Source organism: Mauremys mutica, unplaced genomic scaffold (genome assembly GCF_020497125.1).
Source record: "Mauremys mutica isolate MM-2020 ecotype Southern unplaced genomic scaffold, ASM2049712v1 000382F_np12_subseq_420317:492927_obj, whole genome shotgun sequence".
NCBI lineage: Eukaryota > Metazoa > Chordata > Testudines > Geoemydidae > Mauremys > Mauremys mutica.
In genome coordinates, this window is record NW_025422931.1 from 25,946 (window position 1) to 47,515 (window position 21,570).

Consider the following 21,570-nt stretch of genomic DNA (forward strand, 5'->3'; position numbering starts at 1 on the left):
TGCAATGATGTGCTTGCTTTCTGCCCTGCCTTTCTCAGCTCGACTTTCCTCTTTTGCCCCATTCCTGCCTCACTTCCTCCTTTGGCAAGTCACGCAGAGGAGGCCAGCAGGAAGAGCCGGCCTCCACTGGCCAACCTCCAACAGCAGAGGAGGCCAAGCCACAAGCCTCCAAAAGGTAACACGCCGCACTCCTCTAGGTTCTCCAGCCTGACGCCAAGGTGCTTTCTCCACTGCTGTCAGCACCCTCTGTCATGCAGGGGTTGGAGTTATCCCAGGGACAGGCCAATAGGAGAAGGAGAAGCATCTTCCTGAACAGCAAGGGGATCTGGGAAAAGGAAGCCAGCATGTTTCTGCCTGGTTTTGAACCAGGGACCTTTTGCGTGTTAGACAAACATGATAACCACTACACTACAGAAACTCCATCGGCTTAGCTGTTGCTCACCCTAGCACAGACCAATGGACAAACCTGGAGAAAGTGGTGACAGCCCTTTGATGGGTCAGCTGGCAGAGCAGAGGACTGGAGCGGGCACTCAGGAAGTCGTCCTTACGTCGCCCTTGTGACTCCAGCTTGAGGGAGAGCTTCTTTTTCTTCCCCTTGCTGACAAAGAGCAAGAGAAGAATGAAAGGTCAGGTGGGCCAACTCGGTGCAGAAGCCCATGCTGCCTTTTCCTGCTGCATAGCCTGAAATGAGGGACTCGTGGCAGTTAAAGGCACTGCTGCACTTTCAGAAAACATCCCACCCATGCACAAAGGGGGACAGAAGAGCCTGTTAGTCTAGCACGCTCCCAACTGAACTACTTCAGCAGCTGCTCGGTTTCTTTTTGGCCTCCTGCTTTTCTGTCTGGGATGTTGTTGTCAGCTGTGGCACAGAAAAAGGACGTCATTGCGAGCGGCCCATGAAGACAAGATTCACTTTTCCTTCCTTGCTCGGCTTTACTCGCTTCCTCGCCCTATTCCTGCCTTAGTTCCTGGGTTACCCGAAGGCGACGGGGGGCCAGCAGTACCAGGAGGAAGTTGAGCAGCTAGACCCTGGTGGCAAAAGTCCTGCCACCACTTGCCACCCCACTCTCTTCTCCTAGCGTCACATATTGGCCACCAGGGACTTGGGGCCCAGCAGCGCAACGGAAGGCAGTGGACAGAGCCACCCTCGCCTTGAAGCTCCAGCTCATTAAACCACATCTTCAGTCGCTGATGGCCAATGAGAGACTGACATCGCTTGCTATTTTAGCACTTCGAAATGCCATTGGCCAATCTTTGGATCTCTGTAATGCTGCGCTTCAGTTCATGGGGGAAAGGTGAGAGAAGCGACCTTTCAACTAAAGGCCTGGGGTTAACATCCTAGCGCTGTCTGTCTCCTACTGTAACACTATTTAATACCGGCCCATCCTGTGCAGGTGACAGTTCCATTCTAGACGTTAGTACATTTCAGTTACTGTCAAAATTAAAAAGTTTCTATATGCTTAAAGAAAATGCATTTGTTTTATTTGCTTATATATGGCATGAATAAATACAGGTTTACAGAACTTAGCCTGCAAATTTATCATCTTATATGACAGAGAAAATCATGCATCGAAATTGTGCGTCAAAATCATGAGCTGAGCTACAAATGCAATGAAAAATAAGATATTCAAAATTTTAACATATGGGGGGGGCACCGAAGACACGTCTTGCCTGGGAGAGGCACTTGGTGTAGGGGAGGCCCTGTCAGGGAGAACAGGAGTTAGTCTCACACGCCTATTTCCAGGCTGTAATCGGTGGGCGCCCTGCTCTGGGGGAGGGATCGCGGCAGCCCAGACTCAGGGCTGGAACAGGCCCCAGATTGAGGTGGTGACTGCAGGGTTTGCAGCGCTCTGATGTCTCAGACAATGTGTCTCTCCCAAAGCCTCAGATCTGCGTCCCCAGAAGGCTCCTGCGCTGCCTCCGCTCCTCTCACAGTCTATAGCAAGGAGCAGCAGCAAGGGTCAGGGATGAGCCTTAGGGCACTAGGTGGGGGGCAGAGGCTTCAGGAGCCCAGAGTGTGTGTCTGTCTGGGGCATTTTGGCTGAGACCTCAGGGACACATTGTGAGGCAGAATCCCAGGCATCTTATGAAAGGAGCATAAGGACGTAAGGACGTACGAACGGCCAGACTGGGTCAGACTGGGTCCATCTAGCCCAGTACCCTGTCTTCCCATAGCGGCCAAAACCAGGTGCCCCAGAGGGAATGAACAGAACAGGGAATCACCAAGTGACCCATCCCCTGTCACCTATTCCCAGCTCCTGGCAAACAGAGCCTAGGGACACCATCCCTGCCCATCCTGGCTCAGAGCATGTCCTCCATGAATTGATTTAGATCTTTTCTTGAACCCTGTTATAGTCTTGGCCTTCACAACCTCCTCTGGCAAGGAGTTCCGCAGGTTGACTGTGCGTTGTGTGAAAAAATACTTCCTTTTGTTTGTTTTAAACGGGCTGCCTATTAATTTCGTTTGGTGACCCCTAGTTCTTGTGTGATGAGAAGGAATAAGTAACACTCCTTATTTACTTTCCCCACACCAGTCATGATTTTATAGACCTCTAGCATATTTCCCCTTAGTCAGCTTTTCTCCAAGCTGAAAAGTCCCAGTCTTATTATTCTCTCCTCATATGGCAGACACTCCATACCCATTTCTGAACCTTTTCCAATTCCAATACATCTTTTTTAAGATGGAGCGACCATATCTGCATGCAGTATTCAAGATATGGGCGTATCATGGATTTATACAGTGGCAATAAGATTTTCTCTCTTATTCTCTATCCCTTTCTTCATGATTCCCAACATTCTGTTTGCTTTTTGCCTGCCACTGCCCATTGAGTGGATGTTTGCAGAGACCTATCCACAGTGACTCCAAGATCTCTCACTTGAGTTGGAACAGCTATTTTACATCCCATCGTTTTATATGTAGAGTTGGGATTATGTTTGCCAATGTGCATCACTTTGCATTGATCAACATTGAATTTCATCCGCCGTTTTGTTGCCCTTTCACCCAGTTTTGTGAAATCTCTTTTTAGCTCCTCCCAGTCTGCTTTGGACTTAACTATCCTCTGTAGTTTTGGATCATCCGCACATTTTGTCACCTCGCTGTTTAGCAGATCGTTTATGAAGATGTTGACTAGTCCCAGTACAGGCACCGCTAGTTACCTGTTTGCATCCTGAAAACTGTCCATTTATTCCTACCCTTTGTTTCCTGGCTTTTAACCAGTTATTGATCCACGTGAGGACCTTCCAGAGGTGAACGTAAGCTGGTACATTCCGGTATGGGGTACTGGCAAGAGTGGGTACGCTGTGCCAGCCCGGCCCGGCTTCCCCAGGCTGGTGATTTAAAGGGCCCTGGGCTCCCTGCAGCCTCCCAAGCCCCCCTGGCAGAGCCCCGGGGAGCAAATCACTGCCCTGGAACGCTGCTCTCTCCCGCGCTACCAACACAGAGCAGGGGCGGCGGGAGCTTCCTTACAGTGGGGGGGTCACTATTGTCTGAACTGTGGCACTCCCATGACACCCCTTCCCCAAGGACCCACACTCACACCACCTCTCCCCCCGAGGCCACACCCACAGAATGCCTCTCCCCCCCCAGACTCCCCCTTTCCCCCCTCCATCATTTGTCCTAACAGCCAGTTAAGAGTGGTGGGGCCACGGCCCTCTAAACCCCCTGTTCCAGCACCCCTGACACAGAGCTAAGCAGCAGCAGTGTGTGTGTGTGTGTGTGTGTGTGACAGAGGCTGCTGTGCTGAGCTGAGCCAGTGAGGGAAGCGGTGTCTGATGTGGGGGCTGCCCCCTCCCCCTGGACTGGTTGCTTGCAGCAGCTGTCTGAACATAGAGACAGTGTGCGACACACTCCCTCTCCCCCCCCACCCCACACACACACAGTCTCTACCCCGCCACGCACACCGCAGTTGAAAAGCAGCTGGCAATCTAGTAAGATGCCCATGGAACGGTGGGATAGAGAAACCTGCATCATGTGATGCTGTACCGGCCCATGAGGCATTGCAAACCCTTCCCAAAGCACCCTGCAGCCAGTTGCACAGCTACCCACCGTGCACTGCTCTCTGTGGCCATCCAAGATTCTAGCGTAGATGTGCTCTGGACATGCAACAGCTGTTTAATTAAAACACTTTAAAGCCGCATTACCCAATAGTGTAGACACAGCTTGAGAGTGAGACAAGACCCAGCTCCCTTGAAACTAAAGAACCACAACTTTGGCAGGATTCAAACCTGCGCAGGGAGACCCCAATGGATTTCTAGTCTACCACCTTAACCACTCAGCCACAACTACTTAGTTGAGATGTGTTTCTCACTGCACTCTAGTTCTGTTCTCACTGAGTGATCAATTCCAGTTGTTTCCTCAGACCAGCTCCCCCAGCACACACACTGCTGTGCCCTTGTGTAAGTGTGTCCATGGCTGAACTGCAAGAATTCCTGCTCATTTCCCTTCTGGCTGGAGCATGAGGAGAGTGTGTTTGTGGTCAATGACGTTGCTGTAGATTGTTGTCCATTTCCTGCCTTGATCATTCAGACCAGTCCCTTTCCTGCCATATCCCCAGCACAGCAGTGATTGCACTAGCAGGGGGCAGGTTTTCTCTGGGGCACTGAGATTTGTCAGGGGGTTGGTGGCTCCTTTCTTTCCTCACCCTGGAGTAAACTCAGCTTTTAATTCCATCCTTGATGTTTCAAGGAATAACAACAGACGACCGAGGAAAGAGGTGGACAAGTGGGTCTCAGGGGAGGGGCAAAGAGGTGGGGGTGGTGGGCAGGGCGGGTCTCGGGAGAGGCAGAGAGGTGGGGGGGTGGGCAGGGCAGGTCTCAGGGGAGGGGCAGAGAAGTGGGGGGTGGGTTTGCCCAGCAGCAGACACAAGACGCACAGCGACAGGAACAGCAGCAGCAGCTGATCCGGGAGCTGACAACCCAGCAGCAGGCGAACCAGGAGCGGCTGGTTCAACCGATGGCAACACTAATCGGACCGGCACCGAGTACGCCTCTAGGGGCCATCAGGGGCAACCCTGGCGAGGGTCTCGGAGGATTGCCTGTACGCCTAGCTAAGATGGGGCCGGGGGACGACCCCGAGGCCTTCCTCGTGACCTTTGAACGAGTCGCGACCGCCGTACAGTGGCCCCTCACCCATTGGGCCACGATACTGGCACCCTACCTGACGGGCCCAGCTCAATCGGCGTACTGTAACCTGGACCCCCAAGACGCACTGGACTACACGAATGTCAAGGCCGCCATCTTGGACGAAGTCGGCGTCAGCCCGGAGACTTACCACCAGCGACTCCGCCTGGAACGATATACGCTAGGGGCCAGGCCACGAGCCGTGGCCCAGCGAATCCGGGACCTCTGTTGGAGGTGGTTGGAGCCGGAAGGGCGGACAGGCGTTCAAGTAGCAGAGATGGTAGCCTTAGAGCAGTTCCTGCAAGCCCTGCCGCCGGGAGGGAAGGAATGGGTGCAGCGACACCGCCCCAGGACCCTCGCGGACGCAGGATGGAGGACTACCAGGCCGCAGGGGGGGGATTGAAGACCAACCCCAAGGGGGGAGAGCCCGGTGAACGGAGCCCAGGGCAGGCCCGGGGGGCACGTAAGGGGGACGGGGGCGATCCTCGCCGGCATGCCCAGCCCCCCGGAATACCAGTAACCCGGGGCCCTAGGGCGACACCCCGAGGAGATATCCCGAGACGACAGGAAGAGGCACCAGCGAGGCAGGGCAGCCCCCGCCACAACCCTATCGAAGAAGGGAGATGTGACCGCTGTTACGAGTGCGGTCAGATAGGGCACTTCAGAAGGGAGTGCCCGTACATCGATTGCAATTATGGGCAGGTGTGGACGGCGGGTCACCGGGCCCGGGCTTCGGAGCCGGGGAAAATAGTTCTGCCGGTGAAGGTGGATGGAACGTCTGCCTGGGCCTTATTTGACTCCGGGTGTAGCCAGACGGTTATTCGGGAGGGGCTGATTAAGACCACCGGCCCCGCCGGGGCCCCCATCCAGCTACAGTGCATCCACGGGGATGTGAAGCTGTACCCCACTGTCTGGGTACAGCTAGAGGCGGCCCAACACCGGGCGCGGTGTCTAGTGGGGGTGGCCCCTAAGTTGGCTTACCCCGTGGTCTTAGGACGTGACTGGCCGGGCTTCACGAACCTCTTAAGGGAAGGGGCTACGCCGCCCGGGAGGAGAACTGGGAAACGGGCTAGACGACCGGGACTATTAGGCCAGCCAGCGGCTGAGGACCCCCTAGAGGGGCCCTCGGGGAGCCCCGGGAAAGGGGTAAGGAGCCAAGTCCCGACCGAAGCGCCAGCAAGCGAGGGCCAGGGCTGGCTAGAGGTGGACACCGACTTCCTCGAGGAGCAACGAGGGGATACCACCCTCAGCCGGGTATGGAAACAGGCGACTAGCCCACCGGGGGGGGAAGACCCGCCCCACCGCCAGCCACAAGGGCCCCGATTTGAGATCCATCGGGACTTATTCTATCAGGTGGTACCAGAACCACAGATGAAGGAAGAACTACGCCAGCTGTTGGTCCCGCGGCGGTTCCGACGGGACTTGCTTCGCCTGGCACATTCGGTGCCATGGGCCGAACACCTAGGGAGGGAGAAGACGTTACAAAGGGTGGCCCAGAGGTATTTGTGGCCGGGCATCCATGCGGAGGTACGAGATTATTGCGCCTCCTGCCCCGAATGTCAGAGAACCGGTCCAAAAGGTGTACCAAGGGCCCCCCTCGTACCCTTGCCGGTGGTGGGGACGCCTTTTGACCGGATAGGCCTGGACCTCGTGGGACCCCTAGAGAAGAGCGGCACAGGCCATAAGTACATTATGGTGGTGGTCGATTATGCCACGCGTTATCCCGAAGCGGTGCCACTGAGGTTCACCACAGCACCGGTCATCGCTAGTGAACTATTGCAGATCTTTGCTCGGGTGGGTATCCCGAGGGAGATACTAACTGACCAAGGAACGAATGTGACCTCCAGATTGATGGCGGAGCTGTGCAGGCTGCTGAATATCCGGGCGCTAAAGACCTCGGTCTACCACCCCCAGACGGATGGCTTGGTCGAGCGGTTCAACGGCACTTTGAAGGCCATGCTGAGGAAGTTTGTGGAGGACGACCCACGACACTGGGATAAACTACTCCCCGCACTCCTCTTCGCGGTGCGAGAGGTACCCCAGGCGTCCACAGGCTTCTCCCCTTTTGAGCTCCTTTACGGGAGGAAGCCTAGGGGTATCCTCGATCTCCTAAGGGAAACCTGGGAAGAGCAGGAGACCCGCATTCGAGGGTCAGTGCAGTATATCATCCACCTGCGGGAACGCCTCCGGGAGCTGGGGACCTTGGCCCGAGAAAATCTGATTAGAGCCCAGCGGACTCAGGAGGCTCATTATAACAAGGGGGCCAAGGTGCGAACCTTCGAGCCGGGGGATCAGGTTCTCTTGCTGCTCCCTTCCTCAGAGTCCAAGCTGCTGGCCAAGTGGCAGGGCCCCTTTGAAGTGGTCTGGCGGATTGGGCCGGTCGACTATGAGGTACGGTTGTCCGGGCGAAGGAGGGATACCCAGGTCTACCACATGAACCTCCTTAAGGCCTGGAGGGACCGAGAGGGCCTGATGATAGCCCCATACTCGCCAGAACTGGAGTTGGGACCGCTGGCGGGAGAACCCAAGACAGCCGGGACGGCCGACATAGGCCACGAGCTTACCCCCGCCCAGCGGGTCCAGGTAGAACGACTGGTGGCGGCGTTCCCCGTGGTTTTGTCGACGCGGCCCGGACGAACCACGCTAGCAAACCACCACATCGCTACCCTTCCAGGGCACAAAGTGCAGGACACACACCGCCCGCTCCCCAGGAAGATGTGGGAGACAGTGAGGGAGGAGCTCGGGCTGATGCTAGCCTTAGGGGTGGTGGAAGAGTCGCGGAGTGAATGGCGGAGCCCCATAGTGTTGGTCCCCAAGCCAGACGGGACAGTCAGGTTTTGCATCGACTTCCGCAAGGTAAACGCAATTTCACGTTTTGACGCCTATCCCATGCCCCGGGTGGACGAGCTGCTGGAGCGGCTGGGAAAAGCCGAGTTCATCTCCACCCTGGACTTGACGAAGGGATATTGGCAGATCCCGTTGACACCGGCCTCATGAGAAAAGACAGCATTTCCAACGCCGTTCGGACTCTACCAATTTACTATGATGCCGTTCGGATTGCACGGGGCCGCGGCTACTTTCCAGCGACTCATGAACCAGGTGCTGAGCGCCCACAACGAATACGCCGCGGCGTACATCGATGACATTGTCATCTACAGTATCACGTGGGAAGAGCATCTGCAACACCTGACCGAAGTTCTACGGGCATTGGGCGAAGCCGGCCTCACTGCGAACCCGGCGAAATGTCACCTGGGCCAGAAGGAGGTGACTTACCTGGGCTACACGGTTGGCCGGGGGAAGATCCGCCCCCTCGTAGACAAGGTGGAAGCTCTAAGACGTAACCTACGCCCACGACCAAGAGGCAAGTCCGGCAGTTCTTGGGGCTGGCCGGATACTATCGGCGATTTGTGCCTAACTTCGCCACACTGGCTGCCCCCCTGACGGAGTTGACACGCAGTTCGCAACCCCAGAAGGTACGCTGGACGGAAGGCTGTGAAAAGGCCTTTCGCGCCCTGAGCGAACAATTATCCCGAGAACCGGTACTAGTACAACCGGATTTTTCAAAAACCTTTATCCTGCAGACGGATGCCTCCGAGGTGGGGCTGGGGGCCGTACTGTCACAAGAGGTAGAGGAAGAAGAACACCCGGTCTTGTACCTTAGCCGCAAGCTGTTCCCCCGCGAAACCCGGTACTCCACCATAGAACGCGAGGCCTTGGCAGTGAAGTGGGCGGTCGAAACACTAAGGTACTATCTATTAGGGAACCCCTTCTCCTTAGTGACTGACCACGCGCCCCTCCGATGGATCAATAGTATGAAGGAGACGAATAACAGGATCATGCGGTGGTACCTATCCCTCCAACCCTACGCCTTCTGCGTGTCACATTGACCAGGCAAGGCTCATGGGAACGCGGACTTCTTCTCCCGAATCGGGGAGGAGGAGGGGGAGGAGGGTCAGGCGGCCCCGACGGCTGTCTTAAGGGGGAGGGTGTGTGACGGGGCGGGACAGCCCCGCACTGGTACAGCGGGGGTTAACCCTGCTTTGATAGCAGAGGAAGCCACGCCCAGGAAGCTCGGCTGGGTATAAAAGCCTGCAGGTCTGCTCAGTTGGGGCTGACCACCGGGGGAGAAGGACGCAGACCGTCAGCTCCTGCAGGAGGAGAGCCAGTGCGCCTGGACCGGGGTGTCAGCCGAGCAGAGGCCGTACCGGAGACCCCGGGGGGGGGGTGGGCGCCTGCCAGGAGGGACCCACAACGCCGACGGCCGGCTAGACAGGGTAAGAAGTGACCCAGGGGACTGTCAAGACTGACAGCCTTAAAGCTGCAGTACCGCTCGGCGTGTTGCGGGCGGATCCCCGCCGAGCGGGGGGGGGGAAGAGGGGGTTTGTTGGACTCCGGGCACTAGGCCACGCTACCCCGCTCCGAAGAGGGGGTTTGTTGGACTCCGGCCACTAGGCCGCACTACCCCACTCCGAAGAGGGGGTTTGTTGGACTCCGGCCGCTAGGCCGCGCTACCCCGCTCTGAAGAGGGGGTTTGTTGGACTCCGGCCGCTAGGCCGCGCTACCCCGCTCCGGGGAGGGGGTTTGTTGGACTCCGGCCGCTACCCCGCTCCGAAGAGGGGGTTTGTTGGACTCCGGCCGCTAGGCCGCGCTACCCCGCTCCAAAGAGGGGGTTTGTTGGACTCCGGCCGCTAGGCCGCGCTACCCCTCTCCGAGGAGGGGGTTTGTTGGACTCTGGCCGCTAGGCCGTGCTACCCCACTCCGAGAGGGGGTGTTTATGTGAACTCTGACCAGTAGGCCGTAATACGCCGGTTACCAGGAGCAGGCCGAAGAACAAGAGAGTGGCGCGGCGCTAGGTTCCAGCTCGCCCTTGCCACCCGGGGGTGCTGGGGTACCAGACCCGTCACAAATGGGTAGTCAACGGATGAGAGAACAGTGTATATCCCCCCTCACCGGGGTGAAAAGCGGAGATGGCTGCTAAGTGCACCTTTATAGAGGACAGTGCAAGACCTTGCTGTTTTAGCGACCAGAGATAGTCAAGGACCATCAGAAGTGGAAGCTCTGAAGGAATAGTGTCGTGCGCTTGAGCCCAGCAAGCGAAGCGCTTCCACTTGGCCAGGTAGGTAGATCGAGTGGAAGGCTTTCTGCTGCTCAATAAAACATACTGCACGGGGGCAGAGCAGCGCAATTCCGACTGGTCTAGCCACTCAGGAGCCACGCTGTGAGGTGGAGGGCCGTCAGGTCTGGGTGACGGAGAGTGCCGTGATCTTGGGTTATAAGATCCGGGTGAAGTGGCAGAGGAATTGGGCTGGCTACTGACAGACGGAGCAGCGTGGTGAACCAGTGTTGTCTGGGCCACGCTGGCGCAATTAAGATGAGACGTGCTTTGTCCCGTTGGAGCTTCAGCAGGACTCTGTGTATGAGGGGGAACGGGGGAAAGGCGTAGAACAGATGACGAGTCCATGGAAGGAGAAATGCGTCTGACAGAGAGCCCGGTGACAGGCCTTGAAAGGAGCAAAACTCTTGGCATTTGCGGTTTGATCGGGATGCAAACAGGTCTACATGGGGAAATCCCCACTGTTGGAAAATGGCATGAGCGATGTCCACTCTCAGCAACCACTCGTGGCAGAGAAAGGATCTGCTCAGGCGATCCGCGACGGTGTTCTTGACGCCGGGAAGGAACGACGCCACCAGATGTATCGAGTGGGCTATGCAGAATTCCCCCAGTAGCATCGCCTCGTGGCAGAGGTGGGGAGAGCGGGTCCCGCCTTGCTTGTTGATATAGTACATGGCCGTTGTGTTGTCCGTAAAGACTGAGACACAACGGCCGCGGAGGCGAGCTTGGAACGTCTGGCATGCCAGGCGCACTGCACGCAGCTCCCTCACGTTGATGTGCAGGTTCAACTCCTGCACCGACCAAAGGCCCTGAGTACGAAGATGGCCGAGATGAGCCCCCCCATCCGAGGGATGAGGCGTCCGTCATCAGGGAAAGGGAAGGTTGAGGAGGATGGACTGGGACCCCTGCACATACGAGTGATAGGGCCAGCCACCAGTTCAGGGATTGAAGGACGCTCGTTGGAATGGTGAGCAGGGTATCCAGAGGGTCCCTGTGCGGACGGTATAGCGAGTTGAGCCACAGCTGGAGGGGGCGGAGGCGGAGCCTGGCAAACGGAATTACGTGCATGCAAGCCACCATGTGACCGAGGAGGCGGAGACAAGCGCGGGCCGAGGACATACGAGAGGTCTGAAGGGCGCGAATTAGCTGTGTAAGGGCCTGGAATCGTAGCTGAGGAAGGTAGGCTCTGGCTAGTGATGAGTCCAGGGTCGCGCCAATAAAGTCCAACCTCTGAGTTGGTACTAAGGTGGACTTTTCTACGTTGAGAACCAGGCCCAGACGTGTGAACAAGTCTTTGATCACTGTGACATGTTGCTGGACTGTGGTCTGCGAGTCCCCCCGATGAGCCAGTCGTCTAGGTAGGGAAAAACGCAGATGCCATGCCGACGGAGGTGGGCGGCGACAACGGCCATGCACTTCGTAAACACCCTTGGGGCCGTGGATAGGCCGAAGGGGAGGACCGCAAACTGGAAGTGAAGGTGAGTGATTGTAAATCGGAGAAAACGCCTGTGTGGTGGAAAGATGGCGATATGAAAATAAGCGTCCTTCATATCGAGGGCGGCATACCAGTCTCCCGGATCCAATGTAGGGATAATGGTCCCCAGAGATACCATGCGGAACTTCAACTTCAGCATGTATTTGTTGAGGTCTCGCAGGTCGAGGATGGGTTGGAGGCCCCCTTTGGACTTGGGGATCAAAAAATAACAGGAATAAAACCCCTTGCCCCTCTCCCTCTCCGGAACTCTCTCTACTGCTCCGATAGCGAGGAGCGAGTGCACCTCTTGTAAGAGGAGTTGCTCGTGAGAGGGGTCCCTGAAGAGGGACCGGGAAGGAGGGTGGGAAGGTGGGGGTGAAACAAATTGGAGTTGGTAACCACATTCCACAGTGCTTAGGACCCAGGCATCGGTGGTCAGCTGGGCCCACGCCGGGAGGAAATGGGAAAAACGGTTGGAAAAAGGCAGGGAGGGATCTGAAGAAAGATCTGGTATGCCGTCCCCGGGCGCATCTTCAAAAGGACGGTTTAGGCCCCGCTGGTTTAGAAGGGGCCCGCCCTTGGGACGGTTAGTGGCCAGGTTGCCGTCTATGTCCTCCGCGACCCCGTCGCCGACCAGAGTCCTGTCTGTAGCGAGGCATATAGTAAGGCCGGTTAAGCTGAGGGCGGAACGGACGCCTCTGGGTTACAGGGGTATGCATCCCCAAAGTACGGATAATGACTCTATTGTCCTTTAGGTTCTGGAGCCTAGAGTCCGTCTTTTCAGAGAACAAGCCTTAGAGTCAAAAGGAAGGTCCTGAATGGTGTACTGTACTTCAGGGGGAAGTGTTGAACTCTGGAGCCAAGAGATCCGGCGCATGGTAACGCCCAAGGCTATAGTACGTGCCCCCGACAGCTGCGTCCAAGGAGGCTTGTAACGAAGTGTGCGCTACCTTTTTACCTTCCTCTACGAAGGCTGCGAACTCCTGTCTTGAGTCTTGAGGTAGGAACTCTTTGTACTTCTCTACCTCAGCCCAAGTGTCATGCCCGTAACGGCTCAGCAAGGCCTGCTGGTTGGCCACTCGGATCTGCAGGGCACCAGCAGAGTAGACCTTGTGACCAAGCAAGTCCATTCTCCTGGCTTCCTTTGATTTAGGAGCCAGGCCTTGCTGGCCATGGCGCTCTTTATCGTTGACAGATTGGACCACCAACGACGAGGGGATAGGGTGCACATACAAATGCTCATATCCCTTGGAAGGGACCATGTACTTGCGTTCCACCCCCCTGGCTGTGGGCGCAATAGAGGACGGAGTCTGCCATAAGCTATCAGCAGTCGCCTGGATAGTCTTAATGAAAGGGAGGGCGATGCAGGTTGGGGCGTCCGCTGACAAAATGGTCACTATCGGGTCGTCCACTTCCGATACCTCCTCAGCCTGTAGGTCCATTCGCAAGGCCACCCGGCAAAGAAGCTCTTGGTGTGCCCGTAAGTCAATAGGCGGGGGACCTGCAGACGATGACCCCGCCACCGCCTCATCCGGGGAGGAGGAGGAAGAAGAAATCCCGGGCATGATGGTATCCCGCTCAGTGTCTGGGAAGGTTCCTGCTCCAGAGGTTCCTGGGCAGGCTGATTACCTTCCTCTACGAATGATGGTACCTCAGTGTCAACTGGGGGCGGCTTATCGTAGCCTCTGGGATGCGCGGCTCGTGTGGTACGGTGCGCGTGGTAGGCACAGGAGCACCTTGGGCTTGGTGGTAGGCCCAAGGGGTCCAATAACCCCAGTGATGAGGGTCCTGGTCCGCATAGTGGGACTGCTGGAAGACTCCCGAAGGGACCTGAGGGTCATGTTCATCGATGTAGTAGCTGTCGGCATGTGAAGAGGCTGACGCGTGCCTGGAGGGCCAGGGAGGAGCGGATAACCCCTGTGCCGAAGTGCCTATGGATCGCGTTTCCCGCCTCTGCGTCGACCGGTGCCGGGAGGCATCCCAACAGCGAGAGCGGGAGCGAGAACGGGACCTCTGACCGGCGCGGTGCCGGGAGGTCAACCGGGATCTCCATGCTCGGTGCGGGGAGCGGCTTCGTGAGTAGCGGCGGCCGTAGCGGTACCGCGATCCGGAACGGTGCCGGGAGCGACGAGTCGGAGATCGGGAGAAAGACCTGTGCTGTGAGTCGGACCGGTGCCGCGTAGTCGAGCGGTGCCAGGACTGCGAGCGGCGCCCGGAGTGAGATCGGCGTCGGGACCGTGAGCGCTGGTGAGACCGGGAGCGGGATCGGTGCCGGTTGGACTCAGTGCCGGCAGGCGGCTTGAGCATTGACGGCTTGCCCATGGAACGGGGCGCCCACACTGGCGGCGCCGGGGGCGGAGGCACAGCCGGGTCTGTCAACGCAATAAGGTCCCGCGCCGCTGCGAAGGTCTCTGGAGTCGACGGCAGTTGGATCTCAACCGCGGCCGGAGCCGGGGAGGTCACAGATGCCGGACTCGACGGCCTCTGGGCGACCGGAGTCAACGGTGCCGGCAGAAGTGTCTGCGCCGGAGGAGCCGGTGCCGCGGCAGGTTTTGGTGCTGGGCGATCCGCGCTCTGGTGCTTGGGAGCAGGCGGTGCCGAAGAGGCAGCGGCCTTCCCTTTCTTTGCCTTTGGCGAGAGAGCACGTCCCTGGGCGCATTTCAGTGCCGATGGCACTCTTGGTTGCTGCACTGAAGAGTGGCCCGGTGCCGTGGCGGGACTGCGAGAGTCTAGAGGGGCGGCGGGCGGTGCTGGAGCCGGAGGGGTTAAGGCTGCCTCCATGAGGAGTTGTTTAAGCCTAATGTCTCTTTCCCTCTTTGTGCGAGGCTTGAAAGCCTTGCAAATCGGGCACTTAGAAGACAAGTGCGACTCTCCCAGGCACTTTAAGCAGGAGCTATGAGGATCCCCTGTAGGCATAGGCCTGCGGCAGGCCGAACATGGCTTGAAACCCGGGGAGCCGGGCATGTGCTCCGGTCCCGGGTGCGGGTGGGGGCTAATCCCTGAACCCGCTAACTATCTAACACTAAACTGACTAAAAACTACCAAAACCAAGAAAACCTAAGACTAAGATAACAACTATGTACAATTTTTAGAGAAAGAACTATGAGGAAGCTAGGGAAGCGGAGGTCAGGCAAGCTGCACTCCACTGTTCCAACGACCGACACGGGCGGTAAGAAGGAACTGAGGGTCGGGTAGGTCGGCTGAGGTAAATATGCGGTGCCGTTATGGCGCCACTCCAGGGGGCGCTCAGCCGACCCACTGGGGTTGCTAGGGTAAAATCTTCCGACAAACGTGCATGCGGCACACGCACACCTAACTGGAATGGATATGAGCAATCACTCGAAGAAGAACCAAGTGATTCACCCCATGTGCTTCCCACAGATTTTTCATGGTCTCTGCCAGGAAATTAGTTCCCGAATCTGTAAGGATGTCGGAGGGCCAACCTACCCTGGCAAAAATGTCTGCTAAGGCCCGGCACACAGTTTTAGCCTTGGTGTTGCTTAGAGCTACTGCTTCCAGCCATCAGGTAGCAAAATCCATGAAAGTCAGTATGTACTGCTTTCCTCTGGGGGTCTTTTTTGGGAAAGGACCCAGAATATCCACAGCTACTCGCTGAAATGGGACCTCAATTATGGGGAGTGGCTGGAGAGGGGCTTTGACCTGGTCTTGGGGCTTTCCCACTCTTTGGCACACCTCACAAGACCGGACATAATTAGCAACATCCTTGCCCATTCCCTCCCAGTGGAAGGACTTCCTCAACCTGTCTTTGGTTCTGTTCACCCCAGAATGGCCACTGGGATGATCATGGGCTAAGTTTAAGAGCTTTACCCGGTACTTAGTTGGAACTACCAACTGTTTTTGAGGATGTCAGTCTTCCTGGTGTCCACCAGAAAGAGTCTCCTTGTATAAAAGTCCTTGTTCTACGACAAAACGGGATCAGTTAGAAGACCTGAGAGGCGGTGGGGTGCTCTGTGCCACCGCCCAAGCTTTCTTGAGGCTGTCATCTGCTTCCTGCTCAGCTTGGAACTGTTCTCTTGAGGCTGGAGACACCAGTTCCTTCTTAGACTGTGGACTTGGGCTTGGTCCCTCTGGAAGCGATGTAGGTGATGGGGTTGTTTTCGTTGATTGTGAACCGCTTTCCGCAGGTGCACTTTGCGATATTTCAGGCTCTGGCTCAGCCTCTTAGGTAGGGTGGTCTGCTGTTTCTGTCAGTTCATGCCCACTGGTGCCCTCTGGCACTGGAGTTGTAGATGGGTTTGCAAGCGCTGGCGTCAGTGCTGGCAATGGTTCTGGTGCTGGTTGCTTTTCCAGTTCCGGTTCTGGGACTGGATGCACGATGGCTGTTGCAGTCGTTGGTAGGGGATCCAGTTCCACCGCCTCTGTCTGGGTCTCTGGTAACACAGACGGGGCCCTTGTGGACGGCTCAGGAACAGGGGTGGGAGTGGAAGCTTGCTTGGCCTGGCCGCGTATGACCATTCCACCTCTTGGCCAGCTTCACCTGGTTGGCCAAGACTTCCCCCAGTAGCATGGGGATGGGATAATTGTCATAGACTGCAAAAGTCCACATTCCTGACATCACTGGACAGGCAATTCAGCTGCAGGCAAGTTTAAAGATTTTGACATGAATGGGTGAATTGTCACTTGGGCCTCTAGGTTGATGAATTTGGGGTTCACTAAGGATTGGTGGATAGCTGACACTTGTGCCTCGGTGTCGCTCCACGCGATAACCTTCTTCCCGCCCACTCTCAAGGTTTCCCTTCGCTCCGAGGGTATTTGAGAGGCATCTGGGCCTGGGGATCTTTGGTGTGGTGGTGGTGTAACGTTGGTGTAATGTTGGGAGGGGAACAGGAGAAAGGACAAAGGAAGCAAGAGACGAAGAGAAAAGAGGGATCAGACAGTGGATGGAGCAAGAGGTGAAACAAAAAGGACAAACCCTTATGTCGCCAGTGATTCTAAGAGACAAAATCACAGGTGCAGAATAAAATTCTGCCTCCTTAACCTCGTGTTTTCCATGCCTAGAATTCAACTGTCACCACATGGATCAGACTGAACAGGTTTCAAACCTCCAGGAGGCTCTTACCTTCTAAACAGGAACGGCTGTTTTCTAGTAAAATCACTAAAAGGGAAGGAGAAAACTCGAAAGAGGTTCCTCCTGGCGCTCACATCCATGAACCCAAATACTCTCTCAGTCCTCAAAGAGAGACCTGGAGAAGGAGACTTGCTGGAGCAAAGCCACAGGGGTCTCTGAGGTTTCCCTGGCCCCTCGCCCCTGTCCTGCCTGGCTGATGTCAGCATCTCTCTGTGAGGTCACCACCTCCCCACCGCCTTGGACCAATAGGCTGAGGTCCTGCAAAAGGCCTTTGTGATGTCACTGCCACACCCCTCCCTTGCTGTGCCAATGTCCTGCCCCTGGCCAGGCACTTTGCAGGTTTGAGCTACTCCCTGGGGATCACCCCACTCCAGGAGCGTTCGTTCTAGGCAGCAAGCCGGCTAGATAGGGAAACATCAGACGCTGCTCCCAATGCTACACTCAGTTTTTCAGAAATTAGTCGACTTTATGGCCAGAAGAGACCATTAGAGCATCTAATCTGACCCCCTGCATATCACATGCCTCCTGTATGGCACAATAGCTACTTTGGGGGCAAATACATTCCAGAAAGGCATCTAGTCTAGATGAAATGACATCAAGAGATGGAGAATCCACCATTTTCCTTGGTAGCTTGTTCCTGTGGTGAATCATCCTCACTGTTGAATATTTGTGCCTTTGTTGTAATATGAATTTGTCTCTTTTCATCTTCCAGCCATTGGGTCTTGTTATGCCTTTCTCTGCTACATTAAAGAGCCCTTTAATACCCAATCCTTTCTCTCCATTAAGGCACTTCAACACTTCAATGAAGTCACCTTTCAATCTTCTTTTGATCAGCTAAACAGGTTGAGCTCTTTCAATAGCTCCCTGGAAGGCATTTTTCTCCAGCCCTCAGAACCTTTGGTAGCTCTTTGCTGCCCCAGCTCCAATTTCACAACATCTTTTTCAAACGAGGACACCAAAACTGGAGGCAGTATTCCAGTATCAGTCTCGCTGACGCCGTGTCACCTCCTGTGACGTTATTGACATAATCTGTAAGTGTATAGATCACCATTGCGACCACTGTTCTATATTTGTAGCCAGTATTGTAGAAAGGTTGTCATGTAAGGGGTCTATGGAGAGGTTCTGATTGGCTGATTATAATGATGCTATCTCTAGATGTGTTTCATTTTTGTAGTTGAAGTTATGAATATTGGCTTTCTGCCGGCTCACCCGCCCCCTCGCCACTGCCCACCCACTCGCCTCCTCAGCCCCCCTCCCTCACCTGCTATTGTGTCATACAGGAGGCCTGTGCAGGGGGTCAGATTAGATGCTCTAATGGTCTCTTCTGGCCATAAAGTCGACTAATTTCTGAAAAACCGAGTGTAGCATTGGGAGCAGCGTCAGATGTTTCCCTGTCTAGCTGGCTTGCTGCCTAGAACGAATGCTCCTTGAGTGGGGTGATCCACAGGGAGTAGCTCAAATCTCCAAAGTGCCTGGCCTGGGGCAGGACATTAGGCCAGCAAGGGAGGGGTGTGGCAGTGACATCACAAAGGTTTTTTGCAGGACCTCAAACTATTGGTGGGGAGGTGGTGACCTCACAGAGAGATGCTGACATCAGCCAGGCAGGACAGGGGCGAGGGGCCAGGGAAACCTCAGAGACCCCTGTTCTTTGCTTCAGCAAGTCTCCTTCTCCAGGTCTCTCTTTGAGGACTGAGAGAGTATTCGGGTTCACGGACGTGAGTGCCAGGAGGAACCTTTTTTGAGTTTTCTCCTTCCCTTTTAGTGATTTTACTAGAAAACAGCCGTCCATGTTTAGAAGGTAAGAGCCTCCTTGAGGTTTGAAACCTGTTCAGTCTGATCCATCTGGTGACAGTTGAATTCTAGGCATGGAAAACACGAGCTTAAGGAGGCAGAATTTTATTCTGAATTTTATTTGATCCCCACCAATGACCTGGGCCATCCTTTGGGCTCTCTGGTGAGAACCCTCAGCCTCCCGTCCTCAGTCTCTACCATGATTGGCTGAGCAGGGGGTTATTGACAGGGAGGAGACTCAGGTCCTTGTTCTCTTTCAAGACCAAGGAAATAAGTCAGAACCAGTTCTGTGTTTGACGAATTTTGCTGCTTCTCTGCATTAATGGTCTCTGAGCAGTTCACGATTCTTTCTAACATTGCAGTTCTCCTCAAATACTTGCTGAATAATTCCTGTGCACTGTTGTTGGTCTGGAGCTCATCTGAGAGCACTTTATTCAGGTCATTCAGTGTCTGAAATTCAAGATCCGATGGTTAGTTTGAAAATCAGGGCTCTTGGGTCCTATTCCCAACTCTGCCACTGGCTGGGCGTGTGACCTCAGACAAGTCAATTCTCCTTTTTCAGCCTTAGCTTCTCCCTCTTTCAAGTAGGGATAATAATGATCCGCTCCTACCTACCTCACGGTGGGTGGAGGCAGGGCCGGCTCTAGGTTTTTTGCCGTCCCAAGCAAAAAAAATTTTGGCTGCCCCCACCCAAGCCCTGGGCTCCCCCTACTGCTCCCCCACCGACACCCCAGCCCTGGGCTCTTCCCCTCCACCTGCACCCCCTGCCACCCCAGGAGGTGTGTGTGTGTGGGGGGGGAAATTCCAGATCTTTCCACCTTATTCCAAATTCCTACTAAGGCGCCACTTTGGGGGAATGTGCTCAGTGGGGAAGCAGCAGCCCCCCCTGCTCCCCCTAGCTACGCTCCTGCTTGTGGGGGCCCCTGCAAGACCCAGGGCCTGGGGCAAATTGCCCCACTTGTCCCCGCCTCTGGGCGGCCCTGCTAGCAGCTCTTCTGGGAGCGCAGGGGAGGAATGACTCCCCCTTCTCTAGCTTCTCCCCGTGGGGCTCTGGGGAGCAGGGAGGGTTGTGTGATAAATTCCATCCAACTCCCGCTTTGATCCAAGCCGAGGGGCATCTCAGCCTCCACGATCCCCTTGGCAGGGCCAAACAAGGGATGTTTTCCACTGCCCAGGAGACCCAGCCAGGGACTCAAGGGCGCCCCAGACTTTCCCTTTCTCCCTTCTGGGAAATCAAGTTCAGGTTCTACAAGCAGCTAAAGAAGCCTCAACCCCGCATCTGAATTAATGTCAGTTTCTCACTGCCTGACAGAAACAAATGTCATTTCAATCCCAGGTGAGTCCACGTCAGTCATTCCTCAGCCCCATTCCTTCACCCTCCTGCCTTAGCTTAGGGCATTGCGCTACCCTGTGGGCATTTCATGTCCCTCCTCAGTTTCACACAGAGACACAATTTCCTTTGCATGGATCCATGAACAGCAAAACCTCCCTGTGTCTCTTGTCTGAGCCAGGGCATTCGTTTCCATTGAAACCTTCTGTCCTGCAATGGCAACGGTCAGACAGAGGGGACGTGGCCACCTTCAGCCCTGGCAGTGAGATATTCACTCTCCTCTTTCTTCATGCTGATGTTGTTATTCCATAGAACATGAACCATGGAATAAAAAGCTGAGTTGGAAAAGAGAAGACTAAGGTTGGAAAAGAGAAGACTAAGGGGGGATATGATAGAGGTATATAAAATCATGAGTGATGTTGAGAAAGTGGATAAGGAAAAGTTATTTACTTATTCCCATAATACAAGAACTAGGGGTCACCAAATGAAATTAATAGGCAGCAGGTTTAAAACAAATAAAAGGAAGTTCTTCTTCACGCATCGCACAGTCAACTTGTGGAACTCCTTACCTGAGGAGGTTGTGAAGGCTAGGACTATAACAATGTTTAAAAGGGGACTGGATAAATTCATGGTGGCTAAGTCCATAAATGGCTATTAGCCAGGATGGGTAAGAATGGTGTCCCTAGCCTCTGTTCGTCAGAGGATGGAGATGGATGGCAGGAGAGAGATCACTTGATCATTGTCTGTTAGGTTCACTCCCTCTGGGGCACCTGGCATTGGCCACTGTCGGTAGACAGATACTGGGCTAGATGGACCTTTGGTCTGACCCGGTACGGGCTTTCTTATGTTCTTATGTTCTTATGAGTTTACTCCAGGGTGAGGAAAGAAAGGAGCCACCAACTCCCCAAAAAATCTCAGTGCCCCAGAGAAAAGCTGCCCCTGTTATTGGAACTAATGATGTGCTGGAGATATGTTGGGAAAAGGGACTGTCTGAATTGCCAAGGCAGGAAACGAACAATCTATAGCAACATCATTAACCACAGACACACTCTAGCCATGCTCCAGCCAGTGGGGAAATGAGCAGGAATTCATAACGTCAACTATAAAAATGATACACATCTAGAAATAGCATAATTATAATCAGCCAATCAGAACCTTTCCATAGACCCCTTACGCTACAACCTTTCTACAATATTGGCTACAAAGAGAACAGCGGTCGCAACGGTGATCTATACGGTTACAGATTATGTCAATAATGTCACAGGAGGTGACACGGCATCAGTGAGACTGATACTGGAATAGCCTCCAGTTTTGGTGTCCTCCTTTGAAAAAGATGTTGTGAAATTGGAGCTGGGGCAGCAAAGAGCCACCAAATGTTCTGAGGGCTGGAGAAAAATGCCTTCTAGTGAGCTATTGAAAGAGCTCAACCTGTTTAGCTTATCAAAAGAAGATTGAAAGGTGACTTCATTAAAGTGTTGAAGTGCCTTAATGGAGAGAAAAGATTGGGTATTAAAGGGCTCTTGAATCGAGCAGAGAAAGGCCTAACAAGACCCAATGGCTGGAAGGTGAAAAGAGACAAATTCATATTACAACAAAGGCACAAATATTCAACAGTGAGGATGATTCACCACAGGAACAAGCTACCAAGGAAAGTG

The 21,570-nt window shown here is 54.9% G+C and overlaps 1 non-coding gene across 1 annotated transcript; it reads right to left on the bottom strand.

The window, feature by feature from the left end:
* Window positions 1-345: 345 nt before the first annotated feature.
* On the bottom strand, window positions 346-418 carry TRNAV-AAC. The gene has a single exon. It is a non-coding gene; the product is annotated as a tRNA-Val (tRNA).
* Window positions 419-21,570: the final 21,152 nt, after the last annotated feature.